Source organism: Mustela lutreola, chromosome X (assembly GCF_030435805.1).
Source record: "Mustela lutreola isolate mMusLut2 chromosome X, mMusLut2.pri, whole genome shotgun sequence".
Taxonomy (NCBI): domain Eukaryota; kingdom Metazoa; phylum Chordata; class Mammalia; order Carnivora; family Mustelidae; genus Mustela; species Mustela lutreola.
Genome location: NC_081308.1, coordinates 3,686,610 through 3,710,859, shown reverse-complemented (window position 1 = coordinate 3,710,859; position 24,250 = coordinate 3,686,610). Strand labels below are relative to the sequence as shown.

General features: G+C 47.7%; 1 protein-coding gene across 8 annotated transcripts in view; it reads left to right on the top strand.

Moving 5' to 3' along the window:
* Nucleotides 1-2,782: 2,782 nt before the first annotated feature.
* Nucleotides 2,783-24,250, top strand: part of NLGN4X (neuroligin 4 X-linked) — a 301,233-nt gene continuing 279,765 nt past the window's right edge. For 2 of the 8 annotated variants that reach the window (XM_059158046.1, XM_059158039.1), the window contains exons 1-2: nt 2,783-3,315; nt 4,113-4,282. The gene's annotated coding sequence lies outside the window, so the exon portion shown is untranslated. Of the gene's footprint in view, nt 3,316-3,764; nt 3,870-4,112; nt 4,283-4,392; nt 4,626-5,619; nt 5,638-24,250 lie in introns of those variants that run through there. The other 6 variants (XM_059158041.1, XM_059158042.1, XM_059158040.1 and 3 more) reach the window with 6 other exon arrangements.

Below are 24,250 nucleotides of genomic sequence, written 5' to 3'. Positions count from 1 at the left end.
AGAACTCGTGTGTTTTGGTTCTTCTTCTTCCGACCCTGTTCTCATGTCATTAGGAAAATTATAAACTCATATAATCATACATTCACTTTTTCTTAACAAATTACCCTGCTAAAGTATTTTTTTTTTGGGGGGGGGGTTCTGAGCATTTTTTTCTTCTTTTTTTTTTTTTAAAGTATTTTGTTAAAGCACAATAAAATCATTCAGACCAAGTAACAGATCTCAGGAAACAGGTCTGCTACTAAACCAATCCACCCCCACACTAAGACAGACATTAAGATCTTACTCATGGATCCAAGCTTTCCCTCCCCAAGTTCACTTTTGCTTTTTTAGCCTGCCATAACGTATTTAGACATGACCTCTCCTACACCCACATCAGTTCCCGTTTTCCTTTTCTTCTGTCTCTCTGTTACTCAGGACATCATTTCTCTAGGACACGCGCCCTCCCAAGAGACTCAGAAAGTATCTCCTTTGTTTTCAGAGTTTGGTCCCCTCTAGCTCATTCTCCACTGCGATTGTCCTAAAATGTAAATCCGATTCTTTCTGTCCTACTGTAACTTACACCACATACCCAGTGCTCCACCATCAACACGATAAATTCCACGTGTGCGCCCAATGGCACTCAACATCCTCTACACATAGGTCCCAGAACATACCTTCACCCTCTTGTCTTACCTGCCCTGTTGGTGCCTGGAGTCAACTTCTGCAGCTGATCAATGGCTAAGTACTTCTCTTTCAAAGAAAGACCCTTCCTTCAGCATTCCCACCTCCACGGATCCCTATGAATTCAGGCATCAGAGCATTCTCCCCATACCTTGGGATCATTTCCTTTTCTTACACAATTGGCCGCCATGCCCACCAGACCATATGCTTCTTTAAAAATAAATGGGGGTAGCTAACTCACAAAGGCGTTTTTGGTGTTTAGGATTATGCCTGTGTTCAACGAATACTTGAATTTATAAGTCAGTTAATTAATTAATACAGTCTTGGCAAAGCCAATAACTTTCCAGCCTCCTATAAACTATTGTGTTCGGGTGGAGTCCTTTTTTCCAAGCTCTGCTTCGGGAAATACATATGTCTTCTATTATTGGAGATATATATATACACACACACACATATATCTATCTATCTTATATAATATGTATTATATATGTATACATGAATATATATAGTATGTATAATATAATGTATATAATATGTATAATATATTATTATATAATATATAACATATAATAGATTATATATAACTTATTAAATATGACTTATTTTATTATTATATAATTTATTATATGTAACTTATTTTTAAAAAGATTCTTATTTATTTATATGACAAACAAAGATCACAAGGAGGCAGAGAGAGAAGAGGAAGCAGGCTCCCTACTGAGCAGAGAGCCCAATGTGCGGCTCGATCCCAGGACCCTGGGATCATGACCTGAGCCGAAGGCAGAGGCTTAACCCACTGAGCCACCCAGGCGTCCCTATATATAATTTATTATATAAGTCATATATATAATATATAATAAGTTATATATAACGTACATGCCACATATATATGTATACATATAATAAAAATATATGTTATTATATATAATAAGTTATATATATGCATATATATGCATATATACATATGCAGACATATTTGTATACATCTTTTTGGTAAAAGGTGTTTCCATACATAGCATCTCACTTAATCATCCCCAGAAACCCACAAAAAACCGATTTTAAATCACACTTTGACGGATGTAATCTCTCAGATTCACAGAATAGGACCCACTTTCCAATATGTCAAAGCCTCTGCCTTCAGCTCAGGTTGTGATCCCAGTGTCCTGGGATCGAGCCCCACATCAGGCTCTCTGCTCAGCAGGGAGCCTGCTTCCCCTGCTCTCTCTCTGCCTGCCTCTCTGCCTCCTTGTGATCTCTGTCAAATAAATAAATAAAAAAATCTTAAAAAAAAAACCTTTTCTTCAATAAAGACAGCCTTCCATAGATACATCCTGTGAAATAATTTTAGGAAAAGCAATCCCTGATTTAGAGCTTCTTGTATGTTGAGTCCTTGGGTTAGCTCCTATCACGATGACACAAGCAAGTCCCTACTTCTATCTTCTCCATTTTACAGATGCAGAGACAGAGACAGAACACTTAAATCCACGCCTAAGGTCGTGTGCAACTCGAGCCCCAGCAATGTGGTTGTAGCATCTGCGTTGGTACAGCGTCCCCTGACTTATCGGTTAGAGACCTCAGACACGGCCCATGCAGAGCCAGCTCCCTCCAAGCCAAGGAGACATACCAGGTCCTACCGGCAAACTTGAAGTTGGCCAGGGAAGGATTAACTGGACCCCGGAAGCAGGGTTGAGGTGTTAAACTATATAACAGGCCAAATCCTAAAAACCTCTTCCAGTGCTGTATTCATCCAAAACATGACTGTGTCAGAAAAGAAGCAAACAAAAGGTATGGGCCCATCACCTGGGCGTTAGGGAGGCTCTGTCCTTCACAGACCTTCCATTGCAATTTGATGCAAAAAAAAAAAAAAAAAAAAAAAAAAAAAAAAGATACTGTTGCTTCCAGCGTAACCACACCACCACCCTGTTACAGTAATATATTCGTCAGCCCAACCGCAGGGCTCCTCTCTGCCAGCCTTCTTGCGGTGCAAACCCTCCAAGAGTTAAAGATGTTTGCAAATACTGTAGCGTGTTTGGGGTGGAGGAGGGCAGAACCAACCCCGGCGGCAGCCAGCTTTGTTCCGCGCCCCAGTGGCATGGTGGCCCCGCGTGCCGCGCTCACCTGTTTCGCCACCCTGGCCCCGGGGATCTCTGTTACAGCTGGTTTGCACTGGGATTAGCTGCTCTTTGCATTGGCTTGTAGCGGTGGATGTGGTTTCTGTAGTGATGGGACCGAGTGCGGAGATCCATTGGCTGCTGCCTTTGTAAAATTCATTCAGTTTGGTCCAATAGCAGAGGGGGATCGGGGAGACATCAGGAGCTCTCTCGCCAGTCTCCCCTCTCCCTGGCAGACCCGTCTCTGTCTCTCCGCACAGAGCTCTCATTCAGACCCCGCTCTGCCCTTCCTGCTCTCACTGGGTGGCTTTTTCCTCCTCTTTGGGGCCGAAACAACGAATTTCCTCCCAACGGCCGCGGCGGTGGTCCCCACATTCCTCTGGAGGAGCAGATCTAGGGAAGGGGAGGAGGTGGATTGGAAAAAGCCCAGACTCCCGGACTCAACACAGCCTTCCTGAATCCTGCCCTCCGTCAGGGTTCCCTAGAAAAATCTGGATGTGTGGAAAACAGCCATTCCTGCCAACGCAGCCCTTCCGCGACTAAGGTAGGTGCCGGGTTAAGATGGGTCTCTGGGTTATGGATGCATTTTCCAAGCCTTTTCAACACTGGGACGTGCGTGTGCGCCCCAGCCAGAGCCTCCCCAAAGGCGCTCGAGTTCCACTTCCTCCAGGCCTTTTCTTTCATTTTATTTTGGAAATTCGGACAAGACTTGCGCCCATCTGCCGCTCCATTTCTTCGGTGTGGGTGGGAGTGTGGACGGATATGTGGGGCTGGTCCTGTGCCAGCTTCATGCACAGATCCACACTAACATTGCATTTTTAATTTTTTTTTTTCCTTTTGACTTAAAAAAAAAAATTGGGACCCCCCCCCCCCTCCCCGGGGTTTGGAAGTATTTTGCTGCAATCAGCTCTTTGAACGGCCCTGGGGCCGTGTGTGATGTGTTTACAAAGTAGCGCTGTCTTACATACGAATAAACAGAAGAGTGTGGCGGGGAGAGGAGGAAAAAAAAATTATCTGCAGTAGAGGGAGAGCTCGAGCAAAGCGTCAGTTCTCTGCAAACCGGGACTGGAGATAAAGACAGGGCTACTTCTGGAGACTGTGAGCCGCCACGAGCTTTTTTGGCTTTTTTTTTTTTCCTCCCTTCTCTCTCTCTCTCTCTCCCCTCCCCACCCCACTTCCTCCTTCTTCTTTAAGAAAACTGTCAGCTACCAGCTCCCGAGCGGCTTTCTTTGGGGGGGGGGGGGGTTAACCAGAGAGGAAAAAAAGAAAACAGGCTTGGCCGAGGTTGCATTAAGCGATTTTTTTTTTTTTTTCCTCCATCCTCTGCCGGCCTCGTCGAAGATGACGGCTGATGTGATACACGAAATAACGCACGTGATTGATTAGGACCTGGCTGGGCTTTGCTGGGGAGCGACCCGGGCGCGCCGGAGACCCCGAGTGGAAGCCCAATGACGGTAGCTTCGAGCGGGTTCTGCAAAGCCGGGGAGCGGGCTCCAGGCCCCCCTTTTCCCGTGCGTGTGGGTAGGGGGGAGGCAGGCGGCGGAACGGTGGTGGTGGTGGGGGAGGTTGGTGGTGGCGGCGGTGTTTTGCAGCTTCGGGGAGCCTTTGGGTCTGGCCTGGACCTTTTCGGGGGGCGCGCAGCTGCCTGGCGAGCAGCATCCCCGCGCCGCCTGCGTGTCTGCAGGACCACAAAAGTTGGTCGCTGCGGGAACGGGCGCCCGGCGCCCTAGCTGGGTCTCCGGGGGATGCCGACCCCAAGTCGCTGCCCACAGAGAAACCGGCTCCCGGGAGCAGAGCTCGCAGGGGGCACGGCCGGCCGGTCCCCTGGCCTGCGCTGGAGGTAGGGGTCTGGAGGTAGGAGTCGCTTCCTATATGTGCCTCCCACCCCTTGGCCTCGGGGAACCCAGCAGAAACCCCCATCCCAAGCTCTCCGCCGTCCCGCGCTACAAATTCCCTCCTGCCCCCCAACCCCCGGCTTCCGCGGCCGATGACTGCCCCCCCACCCCAATCCCGCGCAGCTCGGCCTAGCCCCCCTCCCACTCCAGTGGGGAGAGGGGGTCGCTAAGATCCAGCTCCCGGCTGCCCGAGGCGGGGGCGGGGGCACAGCGGGGAGTGGGCGCCGGGCTGAGCGACCCCGTAGGCAGCCGGCGAACTTGAGTCCCGCCCCCTCCCCCAGGCCGCGGCGGCGCCCCTCCGCCTGCGCCCTCACCCGCGTGGCCCGACCTGCGGACGTGCGGGCGGGAGTGGGAAGGGGCGCCGTGTCGCCGGGCTGCAGACCCTGCGCCGGGGCAGGGGCGCGGGGCCGCGGGCTGGCGGGGGTGGGGGCAGGGCCCAGGTCCGCGGCCGCGCCGCCGACCCCTCGGCTGTCCCCTCCCCCGCCCGCTCTCCCGGACGCCCGCCGCCTCCCTGGGCGCGCTCGCCCGTCTGCCTGCTGGACGCCCCCCGTCTCCCCGCGCGCGCCCCCCCCACCCTGCCCGGGCTCCCTCGGCCCGGAGAGGGCGCGCGGGCTCCGAGTGCTGGGCGCGGGTCTCGCGGGTCGGCCCTGGGGTCCGCGCGCCGGGATCGGGGCCCCGTGCGGCGCGCAGCCCTGGGCCCGGGCGCAGCACTTCGGCGCCTGCTCGCCGCCAGACACAGCGCCCTTTCTTCCCGGGGCGGGGGCGCCCGGAGCGCCGCACCCCGGGCCCGCGGGACCACCTGGGAGCGCGCGTCCGGCCGGGAGGGCGCGGGGCACGGCCTCTGCGTCCTCCCGCCCTGCCCCAGCAAAGCCTCGCTGCCTTTATTTTATGCATTTTTTTTTTTTTTTTTTTTTTTTTTTTTGGCTGCGGTTGGTGCTCGCTCGGACTCCTTGTGCTCAACCGACCTGCAGGTGTGCGTCTGTGTATTGTCGGAGCCGCGGGGCTGGGGAGGGGGCGCCGGAGGCCGCGTTGGGGTCCGGGAGGAGGGCATCTGCTGTGGGGGGGACGGCCCCTGCGGAGGGTCGCGGCCGCAGCTCGGGCCAGGCGCCGGGGGCGCGCGGAGCGCCGGAACCCGAGCGCGCCGGCGAGTGTGGGGCGAGCGGGCACCGTGGATCCCAGTCTTGCTTTTGGACCAACTTAGGAAATGTGGGGTGAGGGCTGCTGGGTGGGGGTTCTTAAACCTAGCAGGTGCTGTCCTTGCGAGCAGAATCCACAAGGTGGTAGTATGGATTCTGCTTGTGATTTGGTACCCCCCCCCCCCCATTTGGTCAGTTGGGGAGGGGGGGACGGTTTTCTGTGCTCATATCCTATGCTTTGAGAAGGGGATCTCTGGCTTCGGCATCAAGGGCGCGTTGCCTGAACTGCCTTCTAGTGAGAGGTGGGGCGAGCGAGGGCCATGCCCAGAGTCAGCACTTAGCAAGATTTCATGGACGCAGAAAAGGAGGGAAAAAAAAAAATGGGGTAAAAGGAGGCAAGAAAAAGTTGAGGGAGACCTAGTTATCCTGATGCAGAATTCGCAGCCTGTGTGGGCGTTCCGCAGGCAACACACAGGGGCCGGCTGAAGCCCGAGTGGGGAGGTACGTCCTGCAGCCAGAAATTCAAGGTCCAGGGGAGAAACAGATCCGACTTCCCGTCAGAACAAAGCCAACCTCCGCCGCTCACACGGCTCCACGGTGGGAAGAGACGTGCTCGCCGGCTTCCTCGAGGGTGGCAGAACGCAGAGAAATGAGCACATTGCACCGAAATCTGCACTTTTTGTGGGGGCGGTGGGGAAAGGGGGGGGGGAGTGCAGAAGGATTACGTGCCTTGAGTTGTCTGCGGGAAGACGTTAACAGGAAGCGTGAAAAAAAAATCTCAGGATAGGTTTCCTTGTGTGCACGGAGCACTAGAGAACACGTTAATAGCCCATGCTGGCATCCATCCCTTATTTCCAGAAAGAAAAAAAAAAATCTAGATTTTGTATTTGTTTTTGTCCCCATATGGGAACATAAGAATTTCACCAGGGGGTAGGGAAGGCTCTGCAACTATGTATCTTTTTTTTTTTTTCAGATTAGACTTCCAGAATTGTGTTATCCAAGGAAATGCTATATATATGTATGGCCATATATATATATGGCTGAAATGTATGGCATAAATTTGGAGCTATAGCAGTTTTCAAGAGTATCATCTTGGCGTGGAAGAAAATGATCAGGACCAGTTGTAGCAAGTGGAAAATTACTTCATCAGTTTAAATCCCTGAATTCAGATGAGAGACTTGTGTTCTTTGGGGGGAGCCCGGGATGATGTGGAGCAGGAACTGAATGATAATTGTATTTTCATAATAATAGCTGGGATCCGAGGCCGGCTTTAAGGTGTTTTGACCTGTTTTCCTGGGGTAAAGGAATGGTTGCTTTCCTTTGTATTTTTTTTTTTTTTCTTCAACAAATATTGCTGAATGTACGTTTGGTCTTAAATGCTGCGGTCCAGCCGATTTTGAGCAAATCTAAGAATAGAAAAGATCCTTGATACGTAACTGATTGCCCCAGGAGGTGCATAAAGCAGGTACAGAGCTGTTGCTAAATTTGCAAGTGAATGAACTTGAGGATTGTGGCAAGTTTTTTTTTTTTGGGGGGGGGGAGGCATGGAATGTGTAGACTAATGATAAGTATATGGAGGTTTCTCTTTCTTTCTGAACTTGGCCTTTTCATTTGGGTTCCTTTGTAGTAATTTGTGGAAAGCTTCTGGTCTCGGCTCAAGGGATAGCTTGAGCTTACTGGCTAAGCCTGTTACGTTGCATTCAGAATGTGCAAGGGTCTTTTTCAGAACTCTTTAGAATATGGTCCCTCTTATGCCCCGACCACAGGGAGGGGAGAAAAAAAAAAAAAAAAAAAAAAAGCCTGGCGGTGGTTGTTATAAAAGTAAACATTCAAGTGCCTGGGAATCCGGCTTCTGTTAAAGAGTCTGTGGTTTGAAGTCCAGCTTGGTATTTGATACACGGAGTACGTGGCTGAGTATGATGAGGACGGCAACTTGTTGATGGAATGTATCTCACTCCACTGACGTTTCAGGATAAACATATTTGACGTCCCTAAATCCTCAGCGGGCAGATAGGCTTTTCTGACTCAAGTATACTTAAATCCCAAACATGGGGGGAGCCGATTTCAGTATGCGGATTTTAACTGTCAGGAACACTTTTTCTTTTTTTTTCTTTTCTTTTTTTTTTGGGGGGTGGGGGGGAGCAGTATATAAACCACTCTGTGGTTCTTTTTATAAGGTTTTCCACGTTTACAATAGATGTTAGGTTCCCCAATGAGAAAAAAATACGTTCAGGGGTTCGATGAGACAAGTCGCATCGTTTTTATTTATTTATTTAATTTTTGGGGAGCACAGACGTCCTGTTCTCCTTCATTACGCTAAATAGTACTAATGATCTGAAGACAGACTGTGCCCTCCGTGTGGTAACAACGGATTTCTGAGGCTCACCAGCTAGCAGTTCCCGACGCCATGGATGGCGTTTGCCCATTTAGGGGCCACCCCCCCCTGAATGTTTTCCCGTTTTGTCATTTTTCTCTAAACAATCTACATGGGGCCTTTCAAAGCCTTCGCTGTTCTTTGCCTTGTGAGTGGTAGGATGGGCAGCCCTCCTTTTTCTCGGGGAGGACGGAGGAGCAGAAATGAGCAGGGCGGAGAAATCAAGGCCTTACAGGTTTGCCATTTCGCCGTGGCCTGCCTTTGCACAGACCTGTAGGCCAAGCTTTTCTCTCTGCAGTAGTTACAACTCAACAAAGGTAAAAGGCTCTTAAATTCACAACAATGGAAGCTTGCCCGCGTTCGTCCAGGGCTCCCTTCAAAGTCCAGACACTTGAGTGTTGAGTTCCCTGGTCTCAGGGGTGTGCCTGCCTGAGCTCTATGTGCCCGTGCAAACTGGCCAGTTTCCAGAATGGTCCTTGTATCTCTCCCAGCCCTCTCTTCCTCCCAGAAGGGATACCTTCAGGAAAACAAAGTGAACCCCAACGAACATAACCTACACAGTAACATGAAGCTGTAGTGAACCGATTCCCGAGTGCAGAAAGCATCACCTTTGCATCATTTAGGAAGCAGGAAGCCTTAACCTCGTCGAAATCAGTCCCCAGGAGACAGATCTTTATGCGGGGTGGTGCTAACGAAATGGCTTGTGCTTTCCCAGGTGTGTGGAAATGTGTGGAAACAATCCAGGGTTTTGTTTGGGTGCCTTTCTTTAAGATGAATGTTCTATAAATAGTGATTTGCTACAGGAACCGAGGGCTATTTTGGGATGACAGTGGGACCTTCTTGGTTCTGCCTGTTCATGCTGCTGAGACTTCTGGTTTCCGAAAGGCCAATTCCTCACGGCATGATGAGTTACCTGGGCCTGGAAGTTATCATCCTAGGTGCATGTTTAGATTTTAGGTTATTGGGGTAGGAACACAGGAGCTGAGTTCTGGCCTCTTTGCAAACTTTGCAGCGAACGGCACCGTGTTGCTTACACTGGGTCGGGGGTTGTGCTGCTCAAGTCTCACATTTGCTCATCTGGCTTAGCTAAGAGATTACGCTCATTAATTCCTAAAGCCCCTTTCTCGGTCTCCCAAGCCCCCCGACAAGCACCACTGCCCTCTATGAATCTTGGAATTTGAGTAAGTTACACACCGGCCAGCATTAGCTGCTCCCCTAGGCTCCATTACCCCTTTTTCGGTTCTGTTGGTTGTGCCCCTCCCCCCCCCCCCCCATTGTGCCCCCTCCCCTGCCCCCACCGTGTCCCTGCCACCGGGGAAGAGCAAAGGATACAAAGATTGCAAATTTTTGCAAAGTGCCCCCTCTTTGAAGCGTGCACCTTGGCCTGCTCTTTTTGGACCTTAAAAACAAACGACTTGGTGAGTTTGGCGTCACATTCCTTGCTGGGGTTTTGGACCCTTGAAACAAAGAACCACGGTTACTGACCCTGAGTGGCGCTGACTGGAAACCGCACTGAGAAGGCTGAGGCTTCTTTTTTGCAAAGTGTGGCAAAGGTCTCTTGCTCTGCTCCCATCGCCCTGATGGGATTTGCTCTCAGGGTCGCTTTCCTTGTTTCGCATTTCAGCATCACCGAGGCTTGGTTCAGAGCTGGGGCAGGGACCAGGGTTGCCTTCCTTGGCTGGTCTGCGACACGGAATGGGTATTGCTCTCAGAAACCCTGGGGAGGGTTTCTCACCTGCTTTTTCTAAATCAGTCAGTAACGCCCTTGTGGGCTAAAGGAATGTGGTAATGATTGAAACGTGTACACAGATGCCCAGATGCACAAATGTAGCCAAGACCCATTTTCCTTTCTTTTTTTTTTTTTAAACTTATTTATTTGAAACACAGAGGCAGAGAGGGAGAAGGAAGCAGACTCCCCACTGAGCAGGGAACTTGATGGCCTGGGGGGCTCCATCCCAGGACCCTGAGATCATGACCTGAGCTGAAGGCAGATGCTTAACCCACTGAGCCCCTCAGGTGCCCCAACTACCAGCTGTTTCTTGCATAAAATAATGTTATTTGCAAACTATATCTAGAAACCTTGCATTATTTAGCTCGCCGAATTCCATGTAAATACGTATACAATCACTAGGGTTTAAGATTACATTTATATGCACTCGTAATTGTCCTTGTGTGTTATTCATTTATAAACTTGTTTTTCCATGCAATTTAGGTAATTGATGGAGAAAGCTTTCATCATTTAAACTTGGTCTATTTCGCAGTTCATTGAAAAGCTTTTATACATCTCTGTTTTAGCTTTTAGATATCTCGATGAATGAATTCATTTAGATACATATATACACACAATTATGTATTGTATAGTTTTTTGGTAAATATACAGCCTACAGGATAAATGACTGTATCAAAAATACTGTAAGCATTAAACATCAAAAGTACCATACACATAGAGTACATTGGTAGATCTCGGGTGATAGACAGTCCTGCATTTTCCAGAAGAAAGTCTTGTCTGTGGCGAGTGCATTTGCACGCTGGTCTCCAGTATTGACGGAGTAGGGTGCACAGAAACTACAGCTTGGGAAATCTGTTACCCACACGTGATGGCAAGCATATTGTAGTACTCACGGAAATGTAATGAATTCGCATTTCGTGTGCTTTTGTGAACTGCTTGGGACTTCTTCTGTCTGTGGGACCATGTGGCGAGCCCTGGATCTTTCCTGCCTGGTTGGATAGGCAACTTGTGCTCTTCTCCAAAAACACTGACCACCTGAAACTAATTGTGTGTCAATGATACTCCAAAAACAGAAAAAAGAAAAGAAAAAAAGCATACCATACAAAAAGGATGGAGACCATCTGATGGTATGGTGGCCACGGCTCTCGTCTGTGTAGCCCTCTGCCCACCGTGTGATGGGTTCTGTTGACTCACTGCCTTGGTGGCTTTGGTCAACATGATAAACCAGTATGGTGCACTCAGGAGGGGAGCTCCTTGGCCCTGGCGGGAAAGAAATCGCATGACTGAGGTTATTTCTGTGTTTTTCTGGAAACTAGCTTCTTTCTGCACGAGAGCTCTGGACTTTGGGTTTGCTCCTGCCCTCTTCCCTGGAGCTCTTTGCTGGAACGTGTTCTACGGGCCAGTTGCAGGCTAGGGCAGATGTTCAGGGCTGGTAGTAAAGAGATGGGTTTGGAATATGCCAGAACTCTCCGATGTGCTCATAAGAACGTGGTTAAGGTCTTTGGCTCATGCATGTGTCACCCCTCCTGTTTGGGGTGTGTAGCATGGGTTCTGCCTTTCTTTCTTTGCCTTCCCTTTGCTTCTGAGCTGTCTCCCGATTTGGGGGAGTGATGGGGTCTCATGGCTCCTTACCAGGCTGAAGGAATCAGAGACGTAACTAGATAAGATGCAGAGATTCCCCTCGTCAGGAGACGGTAGCAAATCACAACCGCAAAGAGCTCCCACGAGGATCTGAAAGAAATCTTCACAGGCCATATGTGTGTGGCTGGTTCTCTTTCTCAAAGCTGTCAAACCCCGTATTTGTAAAACACTGGTTTTCGTTTCGGCAAACCTGTGAGTAAATACAGGCATAAAGCTGATGACTTGGACTTCGTCAAGAAGGGCGCGCCCCCGAGACGCGTTTGGGTGTGCTGGTTGCACGAGCCCTCGGTGGTGGACGTGTTCTCACCCATCCCAGCCGTTTCCTGGGAGTCCTTGTGAAAATCCACGTGAGGCAACAGTAAGCTCTGTCAGCGGATCCAAAACGTGACCAGTGCCAGGAATCCCACTGTCCCTGAGCCTCAGAGATTGAAAAATCACAGATAAGTCATCTCATACTTGGCCACCTTGGTAGAATCTCTCTCTCTCTCTCTCTCTCTCTCTTTTTTTTTTTTCAAGATTTTATTTATTGGACAGAGATCCCAAGTAGGCAGAGAGACAGGCAGAGAGAGAGAGGGAAGCAGGCTCCCCGCTGAGCAGGGAGCCCGATTCGGGGCTCGATCCCAGGACCCTACCCTGAGATCATGACCTGAGCTGAAGGCAGCGGCTTTAAACCACGGAGCCACCCAGGTGCCCCCATCAGTAGGCTCTCTTTTATCCATGATGTGTGATCTTCTGGCTTTACGCACCAACCTCAATAGGCCATGCCACTCGGATGGCCGAGCTGGAGATCCTTGTATATGATGTCCCGGAGAGAGGTTTCATGATTATTATTATTATTATTATTATTTTTTTTTTTTTTTCTGGTGGCAATTCTCTCAAAAATCATGCAAAAGTGCTACCAACGGATGGGAAGAGCTCCAAATCCGAGACTCTTTCCTGAGGAGGATCCCAGCTCCACCCAGTTTGGAGAACCTTGCCTGTCCTACCCGACTCTAGGATGTTACCCTGCAGACAGGCCAGTAAAGGACTCCAGCAGCCTCCCACGAATGGAGTCAGGGACGTGACAGATAATTAGATAATTCGACATTCTTCGTAATGAGTGTTACCCAAATTATATAGCGATCATCATGGAATTGTTCTGAGAATCCTTATACTATATATATATGTGTGTGTGTGTATATATATATATATATATATATAAATAAATATTTTTTTTTTTAAAGATTTTTTTTTTTTATTTTTATTTATTTGACAGAACACAAGTAGGCAGAGAGGCAGGCAGAGAGAGAGGAGGAAGCAGGCTCCCTGCTGAGCAGAGAGCCCGATGCGGGACTCAATCCCAGGACCCTGAGATCATGACCTGAGCCGAAGGCAGTGGCTTAACCCACTGAGCCACCCAGGCGCCCCTATAAATAAATATTTTATTTATTCATTTGACAGAGACAGAGGTCACAAGTAGGCAGAGGCAGGCAGAGAGAGAGGAGGAAGCAGGCTCCCTACTGAGCAGAGAGCCTGATGCGGGGCTCGATCCCAGGACCCTGAGATCATGACCTGAGCCGAAGGCAGAGGCTTTAACCCACGGAGCCACCCAGGCGCCCCAATATTTTACCGACAGAGCAGCGAGAGGAACTGAGAGAGAGTGAGATTCTGCAGGAATCAACTGGGTATTTTTTTTCCTCCCTATTATGTTTATTAATTCAATATCTGTTGAAGGCTAAGAAGTAGCCATATAAAGAAGACCCCATTGCTTATTTTTTGTTTATTATCCATATGACCATCTGTACAACAATGCCATTTTGCCCTTCAATCATCGATATTCAAGAAAAAACCTTGTGGGGTGGGTAAAAACAGTAAAACATGAATGACCGTCTTATGATTAGGAACAAAAACGTTTTATGTCAGAATCTCTCTTCCTGTGTGTGTGTGTGTGTGTGTGTGTGTGTGTGTGAATGTTTTTATGGGTTTCATCTCTCACGTCCTATGTTCTCTGTTAAGGAAAACAATGGCTTCATTCAGTGCTGATCAATGTGCCTTAAATAATGGCTTCATTAAATAAATAAATTAAATACATAAATTAAATAAGTAATGGCTTAATCCAATGCTGATAAGTAGTTCAAGGCCAAATTGCCAGGTCTGTAGAGCTTCGATGTTAGCAGTCAGGTTCATTTTTATAGTTTGCAGATGACAATGGCAACACTGGGACATTTTACCCGCTTGAACAGGACAAAGTCCTAGAGGCGGACAGACAGCTGAAGATGTACCAGACGGGGTAGGGAGGCAACCTGGAGCCTTGGAGATAAGAAGGCTGCCTGGCCTAAGGGACACCAGGGGACATATATATGTATGTATATAAAACCACTCACCTGTGAGCTCATTCTGTGCAAAGAGCTCATACTGTTAGGATCCTACCATGGAGAATGATTGGGAATTCATGCCGTTAGAGAACTAGAAGCAGTGAAAAGTAGACATTTGCAGAAACAAACATTAAAAAAAAAAAAAAAAAACAACAGAAAGTAAATACCAAAAAATGCCCCCTAAGGCCAGCATCTATCTTTGTGCTTGACTTGGGTCTCTTAGCCCAGACTTCATGGAAAGCAGCTGAAACGGACCCCAGCAGGTTGTCTCGGGAGAAAATTGTTCTGTCCGAGGGGAAGGGTGAAGTCCACCCAGGAGGAAAGTCTGAGTTACATGGAAATTAAGTAATCGTTCAATGTTCAGGGGCGCCTGGGTGGCTGAGTCGGGGAAGCGTCCGCTGGAGTCAGGTTTCGGGGTCCTGGGATCGAACCCTCTGCTCATCGGGGACTCTGCTTCTGTTCTGCCTTCCCACTCCCGTGCACTCTCTCTCTCCAATAAATAAGTAAAAGATCTTTAAAAAATAGTTAAATGTGCAGAGAAATAAAGTAGAGTAGTTTGTGCTCATCCTTGGGCTCCAGTCACCCCCCGGCTCCCTTATGACGGTTCCCTGCAGGGAGGAAGCAGGTGCGTCTCCTGCTGACCTAGCTCCCTCCTGACCCAGTATGCCAGGCCACAGCACCTGCAGGCCCCCTTCGCCTCCCCCTGTAGGCATCGAATCCTCTCACTGCGTCGTGCAAGGGAGGGTGAGTACAGGGCAAGAAACTGTCTTGAGAGGCAGACCACATTCGCATCACTTCTGTTGACTCTAGGATTACACCTGTTCTATTGTATCCGGAGTTCCTGGGACTGTCTTACTGCATCTAATTGAAAAAATGCAACGTGATCGTAGCAATGCGGGGCGGCTCTATGAGGAATCCGTACGATTTGCAATTGCATGTGCCCACGAGGAGGTCCTGAATCCGTATCCCCCACAGACGGGGGGGGGGGGGGTAACCTCTGGAGAGAGCAGGGATGCTAAAACAGCAGAGCCCAAAGTGGGAGCAACCTGAATTTGTTAGAGCTTACAGCAAGCCAACTTCAGTGAATGGAGGGCTCGGTGGGTGGATTGTAGACTGTGCAAAAACAGCCAACAAGGTTATTATGAAACAACAAGACGGGGAGCACCTGGGTGGCTCCATTGAGCATCTGACATTTTGGTTTTGGCTCCAATTGTGAACCCAGAGTCGAGAGATTGAGCCTTGCCTTGGGCTCTGGACTCACTCTGGAGTCCGCTTCAAAATCTGTCTCCCTCTCTCTCCCTCTCCAATCAATAAATAGAATCCTAACGAAAACAAACAAACAAACAAACAAACAAAACCCAACCTTCCCCCAAAACTCCACACAAAAACCCTTAATAAACAAAATCAGAAGTTCCTCGTGATGCATAATGTTGGAAAAACACCATCTCAGCAAAACACTTGACCGCGTGGGTTCCTAGTAGAAATCCAACCGTAGCGCATCCTGAAGAGGAAACAGTCATGTCCTACCTCACTTAGACTTTGGGCAAAGGTGTTGTACGAGGTTTCAGTCCGCCATGAGCGTTTCATGGATCACGTCCACCAGCTCACGCCGTAATTATGTTGCTTCAGGGTTTCCTTGCGTGAATGACGAGAAAGACATATTGTCATATACCAAGTTTACACCAACTTGCATAAATCAACTTGTGTCTTAATTTCACAATAGAATGTCTCTGCATGTTGAATCCAGTCACGTCCAAATGAACCAGAAATTGTTTAGTTTTAGTTTTTTGTTTTGTTTTTTTTATTTATTTATTTGAGGGGAGCGGCCAAGGGAGGGGGAGAAACAGGCTCCCCGTTGAGCAGAGAGCCCGATGCGGGACTCGATCCCAGGAGTCTGAGATCATGACCTGAGCCAAAGGCAGGTGCTTAATGGACTGAGCCACCCAGGTGTCCAGAAATTGTTTACTTTCATGAGTGCCTCGCATATGTACTGATACATAAATATTTATACAGACACACACACATATGTATATATATTTTTATCTTCATTTTATATATAATTTATATATTATATATAAATATATATATTATATAAATATATAAATATATGGCATTTTATGTTGGTTTTACATATATAAAATATACATAACATGCATACATGTACATAAATAACCTACATGTATACTGACACTTTATATATTTATGTATCTTATTTATAGACATTTTTCCATTTTCTTAATCTTATGTATATTTTATATTATATATAAATATATAAATACCAGCATACATATGTAAATTCATAAATACACATCAGCATATATAATTTATATGTCTATATAATTTAAGTAATACATTTTGTAAATACTCATCTCTATTTCCTTAAGTGTATGGTTTATTTTTTTAATTGGGAAACCTGTCTTTCTGAAGATTTTTAGTGTATGTGCTGCCAAAGCGAGCGGGTTCTGAAGATTTTTAAAAACCATTTATTCGGGACGCCTGGGTGGCTCAGTTGGTTAAGTAGCTGCCTTCGGCTCAGGTCATGATCCCAGCGTCCTGGGATCGAGTCCCACATCGGGCTACTTGCTCCGCAGGGAGCCTGCTTCTCCCTCTGACTCTGCCTTCCACTCTGTCTGCCTGTGCTTGCTCTCTCTCTCTCTCTCTCTTACAAATAAATAAATAAAATCTTTAAAAAAAAAACAAAAACCATTTATTCATTTGAGAGAGAGCACGAGCAGGGGGAGGAATGGAGGGAGAAGCTGACGGCCCACTGAGCAGGGAGCTTGATGCGAGGCTTGATCCCAGGATCGTGAGATCATGACCTGAGCCGAAGGCAGAGGCTTCACCCACTGAGTCCCCCAGGCGTCCCCGGATTTGTAAAAAGACAAAAAGTACGTGCTTTCGGTAATACTGTAACAGGCTCAGTAAAACCTGAAACAGGTTGGTTACACTGACTAATTGGATTGTTACAGCTTTGTTGCTCAATCTTTCCAAGAGCTCCCTGGACCTTTTCTGTCTTGCAAATGTAACTTATGCAGCACCTGGGTGGCTCAGTGGGCCTCTGCCTTCCGCTCAGGTCATGGTCTCAGGGTCCTGGGATCGAGCCCCACATCCTGCTCTCTGCTCCGTGGGGAACCTGCTCCCCCCCCACCCCGCCTTCTCTCTCTCTGCCTGCCTCCTGCCTGCTTGTGACCTCTATCAAATAAATAAACAAAATCTTAAAAATGTAACTAAGAAGGGGATGCAGGTTGCAATCCTGTATTTAAGCATTGTCTGCCTCCCCCTGCCCCCCAAGTATGCTGCTTCATTCAGACGAAACACAGCCCAGCCTGCCCACCTGCGGGGGCCTGATGACATTCCCAGAGCGAAGCATGGAGCCCTGGGCTGTTTTGTGTCACCTCCCCGGGGCATCCCTGGGTCGTCAGGAGTTGAAACATGTCATCCATGGTCTTGGCTCCCTCTGGTTTCTCTTCAACCGTGTGGGTTGGCAGTTTCCCCCTCGAGGAAGGACCCTGTAAACTGCATGTGTCCCTAATGGTGTTGGCAGCCCGCCTGTGGTGGGTGGTGCACGGGGGGCTCGTCCTGGCACTGGCTGCTCCCGGGTCCTCACCTGGGCAGCTCACAAATGGGACCCAGCTGCTTCCCCTCCTTCCTTCTCTCCTCCTCCTCCACTCCGAGAGCCTCCCCGACCAGCCTTGCAGGACGCACCGGCCTCTCTGGAATCCAGGACAGCGTTCACGTTGACACTATGTAAGCTTCGTGGCTATTTCAGTTTTACGTATTACAATTTTTGGAGGGTCTGGACGGCATGGTGCCAGGATTCTAGAAGAGTACAGGTTTCTACCGACCTTCCATTGGGGGAATACAAAAATCCGCCTGACTGGTGATTCAACTGATGATCACGCTGAGGATTAAATTACCTGTATCCCATGCAGCCTACAGTTTGTTGGGCTATTCATGACGATATGAGGCAGTAATTCAGAATCACACGTTGCGAGGACTCGTAAGAAACCGCACAAACGTTCGTATTGCTTCATTTACGTGGAAAGAAACCCAGTCACACGGAGCTCCTGTGATTTTTCCCGGACGGCTCACAGCCGGCCAGTCCTATTTATTATATTTTATTTAAAGATTTTGTTTATTGGGGAGAGCGCATGAGCGGAGGGGAGAGGCAGGGGGAGAAGCAGACTCCTTGTTGAGCCACGAGAGTAAAGTAGAGCTCGATCCCAAGACCCCAATATCCTGACCTGAGCTGGAGGCCGACGCTTAACCAGACCGTCACCGACCCAGCCACCCAGGTGCTTCTGGTCAGTACTTAAAACAAAACAAAACAAAACAAAACAAAAACACCAAAAACACTGACACAAAAGGAAGGTGAAGACCCTGAAATTTCAGGGTCTGATCCATTCCCGTTTGCCGACTCAGCCTACACATGCATAGCACCAAGCGCACGAGATCAGTTCCGAAACCTACTTTTTTCTTTGCAGAAATTTCACAAGGTGAATGATTTTGCGGAAAGACTCTAGGGGAGATCTTCAGCTGGAGGGGGAGAGGGGAGGCAGAACAGGACCCCCGGTCCGCAGGGGCTGGTCTGTGCGTGTCCTGTCTTTGCACGAGATCTGTCGGTTCCCCTGGTGATGACTTGGGGGAAACCTTTTTTTTTTTTTTTTTTTTTTAAAGTTGCCCTATGATTAACATACAATGTTATCTTAGTTTCCGGGGTATGCTATTGATTCGGAATGCTGTGTATTACTGTCTCTCCCTACGGGAAGTTTAGTGACCTCTGTCACGTTTTTCCAATGTAATTGACTCTTTTTCCTGGGCTGTAGGTTTCATCCTGGTAATTTCCTTTATTTTTTTTTCCCCCCTCGTGATTTCTTTTTATAACCAAGACGGTGCCCCTCTGAATCCCCTTCACCTGCTTCTGCCATCCCCGCATGGCACTCCCTCTGGAGACCCGCAGTTCTCTGGATTGGAGACTTTTTTTTTTTTTTTGTAGGAAATTATGCTCCGTGAAGTAAGTCAAACCCAGAAAGACAAATACCATATGATTTCACTTGTATGTGAAATCACGAAAACAACAACAACAACAAAAAAAGCAAACAACCCCGTAACAGATGAACAAACAAAAGACAGACTCTTCAAGGCAGGGAAATCTGTAGGTCGAGGACATTCATCCAGATCAGAGGGGAAGCCGACGTCAGCTTTAAGAATGGTTGACTTAGGGGCGCCTGCCTGGGTGGCTCAGTGGGTTAAAGCCTCTGCCTTCGGCTCAGGTCATGATCCCAGGGGCCTGGAATCGAGTCCCCACGTCGGGCTCTCTGCTCCGTGGGGAGCCTGCTTCCTTCTCTCTCTCTGCCTGCCTCTCTGCCTACTTGTGATCTCTTGGTCAAATAAATAAAATCTTAAAAAAAAAAAAGAAAAAGAAGAACAGCTGACTTAGACACTGTGACTTGTGTGGGACAGTGCCCTGCCCTGTGACCTAAGCTCGAGAGCTGGGAACTTCGGGGAGGGCGCAGTGCTTCTGTCCTACACTCTCACAATTTCCCCCACGATGCCTTAATGCAAAAAGCGCTTGAAATGGGTCCATTCTTATTTAAGTGAGACACATTTTAGAACTAGAACTTTGTTACTATTGCTGGAATACATCGGAGCTTTGATTCCTGATAAAACCAGGAGCTGATGATTCCAGGGCGAGGAGAGTTTTCGCAATAGGAAGGTAGCAGAACCCCTTTCCCAACCCTGGGCTGATTCTTACATGCTGATCATTGTACAAAATATAACCCCCCCCCATTTTTTTTCCATTTAGGACATTTTTTGCAATACAATTGCAAACAACTTTGCACATTGCAAATGCAATTTTGCAACTTGCAAACTTCTGCAAATTGCAAATACAATTTTGCAATACAATTTTACAAACAATGTTTGCAATTGTTTTCATTTTTAGAAGTAAGCTCTAAGGGAGTTCTAGATTTACAAAACCCCATGTGAGGGGCTTACAGAGTGCCTGTTTATCTGTACCAAGTTAGCAGACTGCATCGCCTTGGGACGTCCGTCCTGAACAAGGAGCCTGCACCCGCCCATTACCGCTAACCAGACCCCAGACTTTACTGCTATTTCACCCGTTTTTACCTACGGCTCCCTTTCCGTTCTGGGATCCCCTCCTGGGAACCACCTTGCAGATGCTTCCCTCATGTGTCCCATAATCTGGAGCTCTTGCTCTCGGTGACCTTGTCTTTCACGACCGTCGTCTTTGTGCGGTGTGCATGTAGAACGTCCCCTTATTTGGGTCTGTCTGACGTGAGAGGGTCTTGAGTGTTTGGGGTTGGGGGGCAGGTTGTGCAAAGAGGAATGGTCTTTATCACTCTGTCAAGGGTGTGTACGATGTACGTGACTTTCCCGGTTCATGTTGATCCCCATCGTCCTGCTGATGTAGGAGTGCGTTGCCGGGTTCCTCCGCTGAGAAGTCTCCTGACCCCTCACCTTTCCATCCTCTGTGCTTTCCAAGCAAGTTGCTTAAAGTCCATGCAAGGAGGGGAGCACGGAGAATTCGGCTGTATGGCTTGGGTGCTGGACTTCCCCACCTCAGTGACGGACATTGCGTCTCGGAGGAGGATTTCCTGCATCCACCTAATTCTTCCATCATCCGTTTTCGTCATTATGGACACACAGATATTTTGTGCATCCTTCCAGGACCACATGGCAGTATCTCCTAATACTTTGTTAATGTTTCTCTCCTTTTGTTCCTTCTGTTGTTTTGCTGCCGTGGTTCGGACCCCGAGAAGTCTTTGCATTTTCATGACTCCCAAATGCAAATGCTGAGACTGTGTTCTAGAGCATCTCGTGGAGATGGGTTCGATGGAGATGGAGGGTGGAAGCTAGGGGGCACCTAATGTGTCTTTGATGTTCCACTCAGAGTCTCGCTTGTGTTGGTCGGCTCGGCCTGCCCCCTCGCTGGTCCCCAGGCTGTTCAGCTCACCGAAATGCCACCTTCCTGCAGAAAACCTCAGTGGACCAGCCACGGAGGTGCACAATATCTTTGACAGAGTTTCCTTGCATTCGCTTGCAACCTTCTCCTGTAGGAAACGCTTGAGGGTGACGTGGGCACCGTTCCTTCCCGCACCCCCCTCTAGCGTTTTCCGACAGACACGCATGAAATTGCAGGAATGTGCTGCTGCCGAGAGACCTCCAGGGCTGACCCACGGAGTTTACATTTTGTCCTGCTGGCTGCGTGGCCACGTGCTTCTGTTGGCCGTGATCCAGACTTTAAAAAGCAACCTCGTTCTCTCAACCCGTGATGTGGGTTTTGATATAAAAGTACATCCTAGGAAGCAGAGAGGCAGGCAGAGAGAGAGAGAGAGGGAAGCAGGCTCTCCACTGAGCAGAGAGCCCGATGCGGGGCTCGATCCCAGGACCCTGAGATCCTGACCTGAGCCAAAGGCAGACGTTCAACAGACTAAGCCACCCAGGTGCCCCTGAAGGAGATTTTGAAGGACAGTGCATTTTTCCTTATAGGGCAGGAATGAGAAGTATTATAGGAAACAGAAGTTGTGGATAACTGTATCACTTATCATCCCAAAGCCAGTGGTGAAACACCAAACCACATGTATCCTTTCTGCAAATAATTTTCTGAATCTTTAAACATCCAGTGAGCATTGTCTATCGGTATCTTAATCAACAGCGTCTGTATGTGTTTATAAGTCCATGACTCTAGATCGACATTCATCTTTCATCCATGTATGATGTCTTGACTCATGAGGATATATTGTATGTCTGTGATCTCCCAACTTGATACCATGTTTCTAACTCTGTCTACATCATACTGTTTCCATTTGTACTACTGAAATTGTATCCACATTTCTATATACATCCACGTCTTTCTTTACATTGTATCTATCCGTATCTATGCCATTTTGAACTTTCTTTTTCTTTTTTTTTTAAATTAACATATAATCTATTTCTTGTTTCAGGGCTATAGGTCTGAAACAAATTCATCATCTTACACAAGTCACAGCATTCCCCGTAGCACGTACCCTCCCATCACCCCTCCCCCCCCAGCAACCCTCAGTTTGTTTCCTGAGATTAAGAGTCTCTTACGCTTTGTTGTGCCATTTCGAACCTTACACGTCCCATAGTTTGGGAGCAAAAGCCACTTCAGGATTATTACAAATCTTCCTCATTATCATTATTGTATTTTTTTTTACCTTGACGATAATAGGGGTCTGGTGTATTCTGTTCTGTGTATTTCTGCCTAGTGTTTTGATTTGTATACTGATTCGTATCCTCAAAAAAAAAAAAATACTGAAAATCCTATTCTAGCCAGTTGAAATGTGACTGGATATTTTATTATAGAGGATTTCAAGACTGGGGAGTCATGAATCCCATGGACCCATCACGTAGCTTGAGAAATAAGGATTGCATGGTCTGGTCTTTCCTATTTAACCTCATCTATTGCCCTGTTCTCATGATGGCACCGTGAGATTCATCTAAACACGTGTCCATATATTGCTATAAAGTATAAGACCCTTAAAAAAAATATTGCTATAAAGTATAAGACCTTTTTTAAAAAGTGTTTTTAAAAAATATATTTTATTTATTTATTTTTAAAATTTATTTATTTTTTTCAACGAAACAGTATTCATTACTTTTGCACCACACCCAGTGCTCCATGCAATCTGTGCCCTCCATAATACCCACCACCTGGTTCCCCCAACCTCCCACCTCCCCACCACTTCAAACCCCTCAGATTATTTTTCAGAGTCCATAGTCTCTCATGGTTCACCTCTCCTTCCAATTTCCCCCAACTCCCTTCTCCTCTCCATCTCCCCATGTCCTCCATGCTATTTGTTATGCTCCACAAATAAGTGAAACCATATGATAATTGACTCTCTCTGCTTAACTTATTTCACTCAGCATCATCTCTTCCAGTCCCGTCCATGTTGCTACAAAAGTTGGGGATTCATCCTTTCTGATGGAGGCATCATACTCCATAGTGTATATGGACCACATCTTCCTGATCCATTTGTCCTTTGAAGGGCATCTTGGTTCTTTACACAGTTTGGCGACCGTGGCCATTGCTGCTATGAATATTGGGGTACAGATGGCCCTTCTTTTCACGACATCTGTCTCTTTGGGGTAAATACCCAGGAGTGCAATGGCAGGGACATAGGGAAGTTCTATTTTTAATTCTTGAGGAATCTCCACACTGTTCTCCAAGAGGCTGCACCAACGTGCATTCCCACCAACAGTGTAAGAGGGTTCCCCTTTCTCCACATCCTCTCCAACACACGTTGTTTCCTGTCTTGCTAATTTTGGCCATTCTAACTGGTGTAAGGTGGTATGTCAATGTGGTTTTAATTTGAATCTCCCTGATGGCTAGTGATGGTGAACATTTTTTCATGTGTCTGATAGCCATTTGTATATAAGACCCTTTAAATATATATATATATAGCTATAAGGTATAAGACCCTTTAAAAAAGTAGCCATTGTATTGTATCTTTATAACACCTCAAACTATAATCATCCGCTTCCAAGCCATTAAAGTAAAAATTCGCATTTTAAGATCTTGCGAGCTCACACGGGGCTACGCATGACGCTACGCTGATTTGCGTTTTGAATTTATTTCCACCCGTCTGTACGCCTACCCTCCATCCTTTCCTCTTCATTGCCGAGTCTCCTTGAAGAAAGGGTTCTTTCGGCATAACCTACAGGGAGGTAGATTAGGGCACCAGCGAAATGAAGTACTCAGGTCCTTTTTAGAAGAACATGGATGTTCTCCGGGATCTTCAGTCTCCGTTATCGACTCCGTAAGAGGGGGGGGCCTGCGTGGCCTGAGGATGTGCTCCCCTCATGGGGGAAAGCTGCAGGAACATGGCCAGCGGTGTGTGTGTGTGTGTGTGTCTGTGTGTCTGTGTGTGTGTATGGGGAGCTCTGTGGCTGCCCTGCATCTCCTGTGCTCTGTTCCCAGCCTATACACCAGGCTGACAACACACAATGAGAAAGAGGATGGAAGACAGACTTTGTTCCATCATTCAACGATTTCGCCCCCTTTACCCATCTCTAATTCTCTCCCCTTTGCCCAGTCAGTCAACCAGATTAGGTCATTTTGGTAGAAGCCCATGTGCTGTATTCTCTTAGCGAACACAAATGGCAAAGAGTAATAACGTAACCTAGTACGGTCCGCGTTGGCCATGGTTCCTACGCTGATGTGTATTTCGGCAGGTAGTTTTCTGAATCTTTTTTTTTTTTTTAATTTTTAAAAAAAATTTTTAAATTTATTTGACAGATCACAAGTAGGCAGAGAGAGAGGAAGGGAAGCAGGCTCCTCGCTGAGCAGAGAGCCCAATGCGGGGC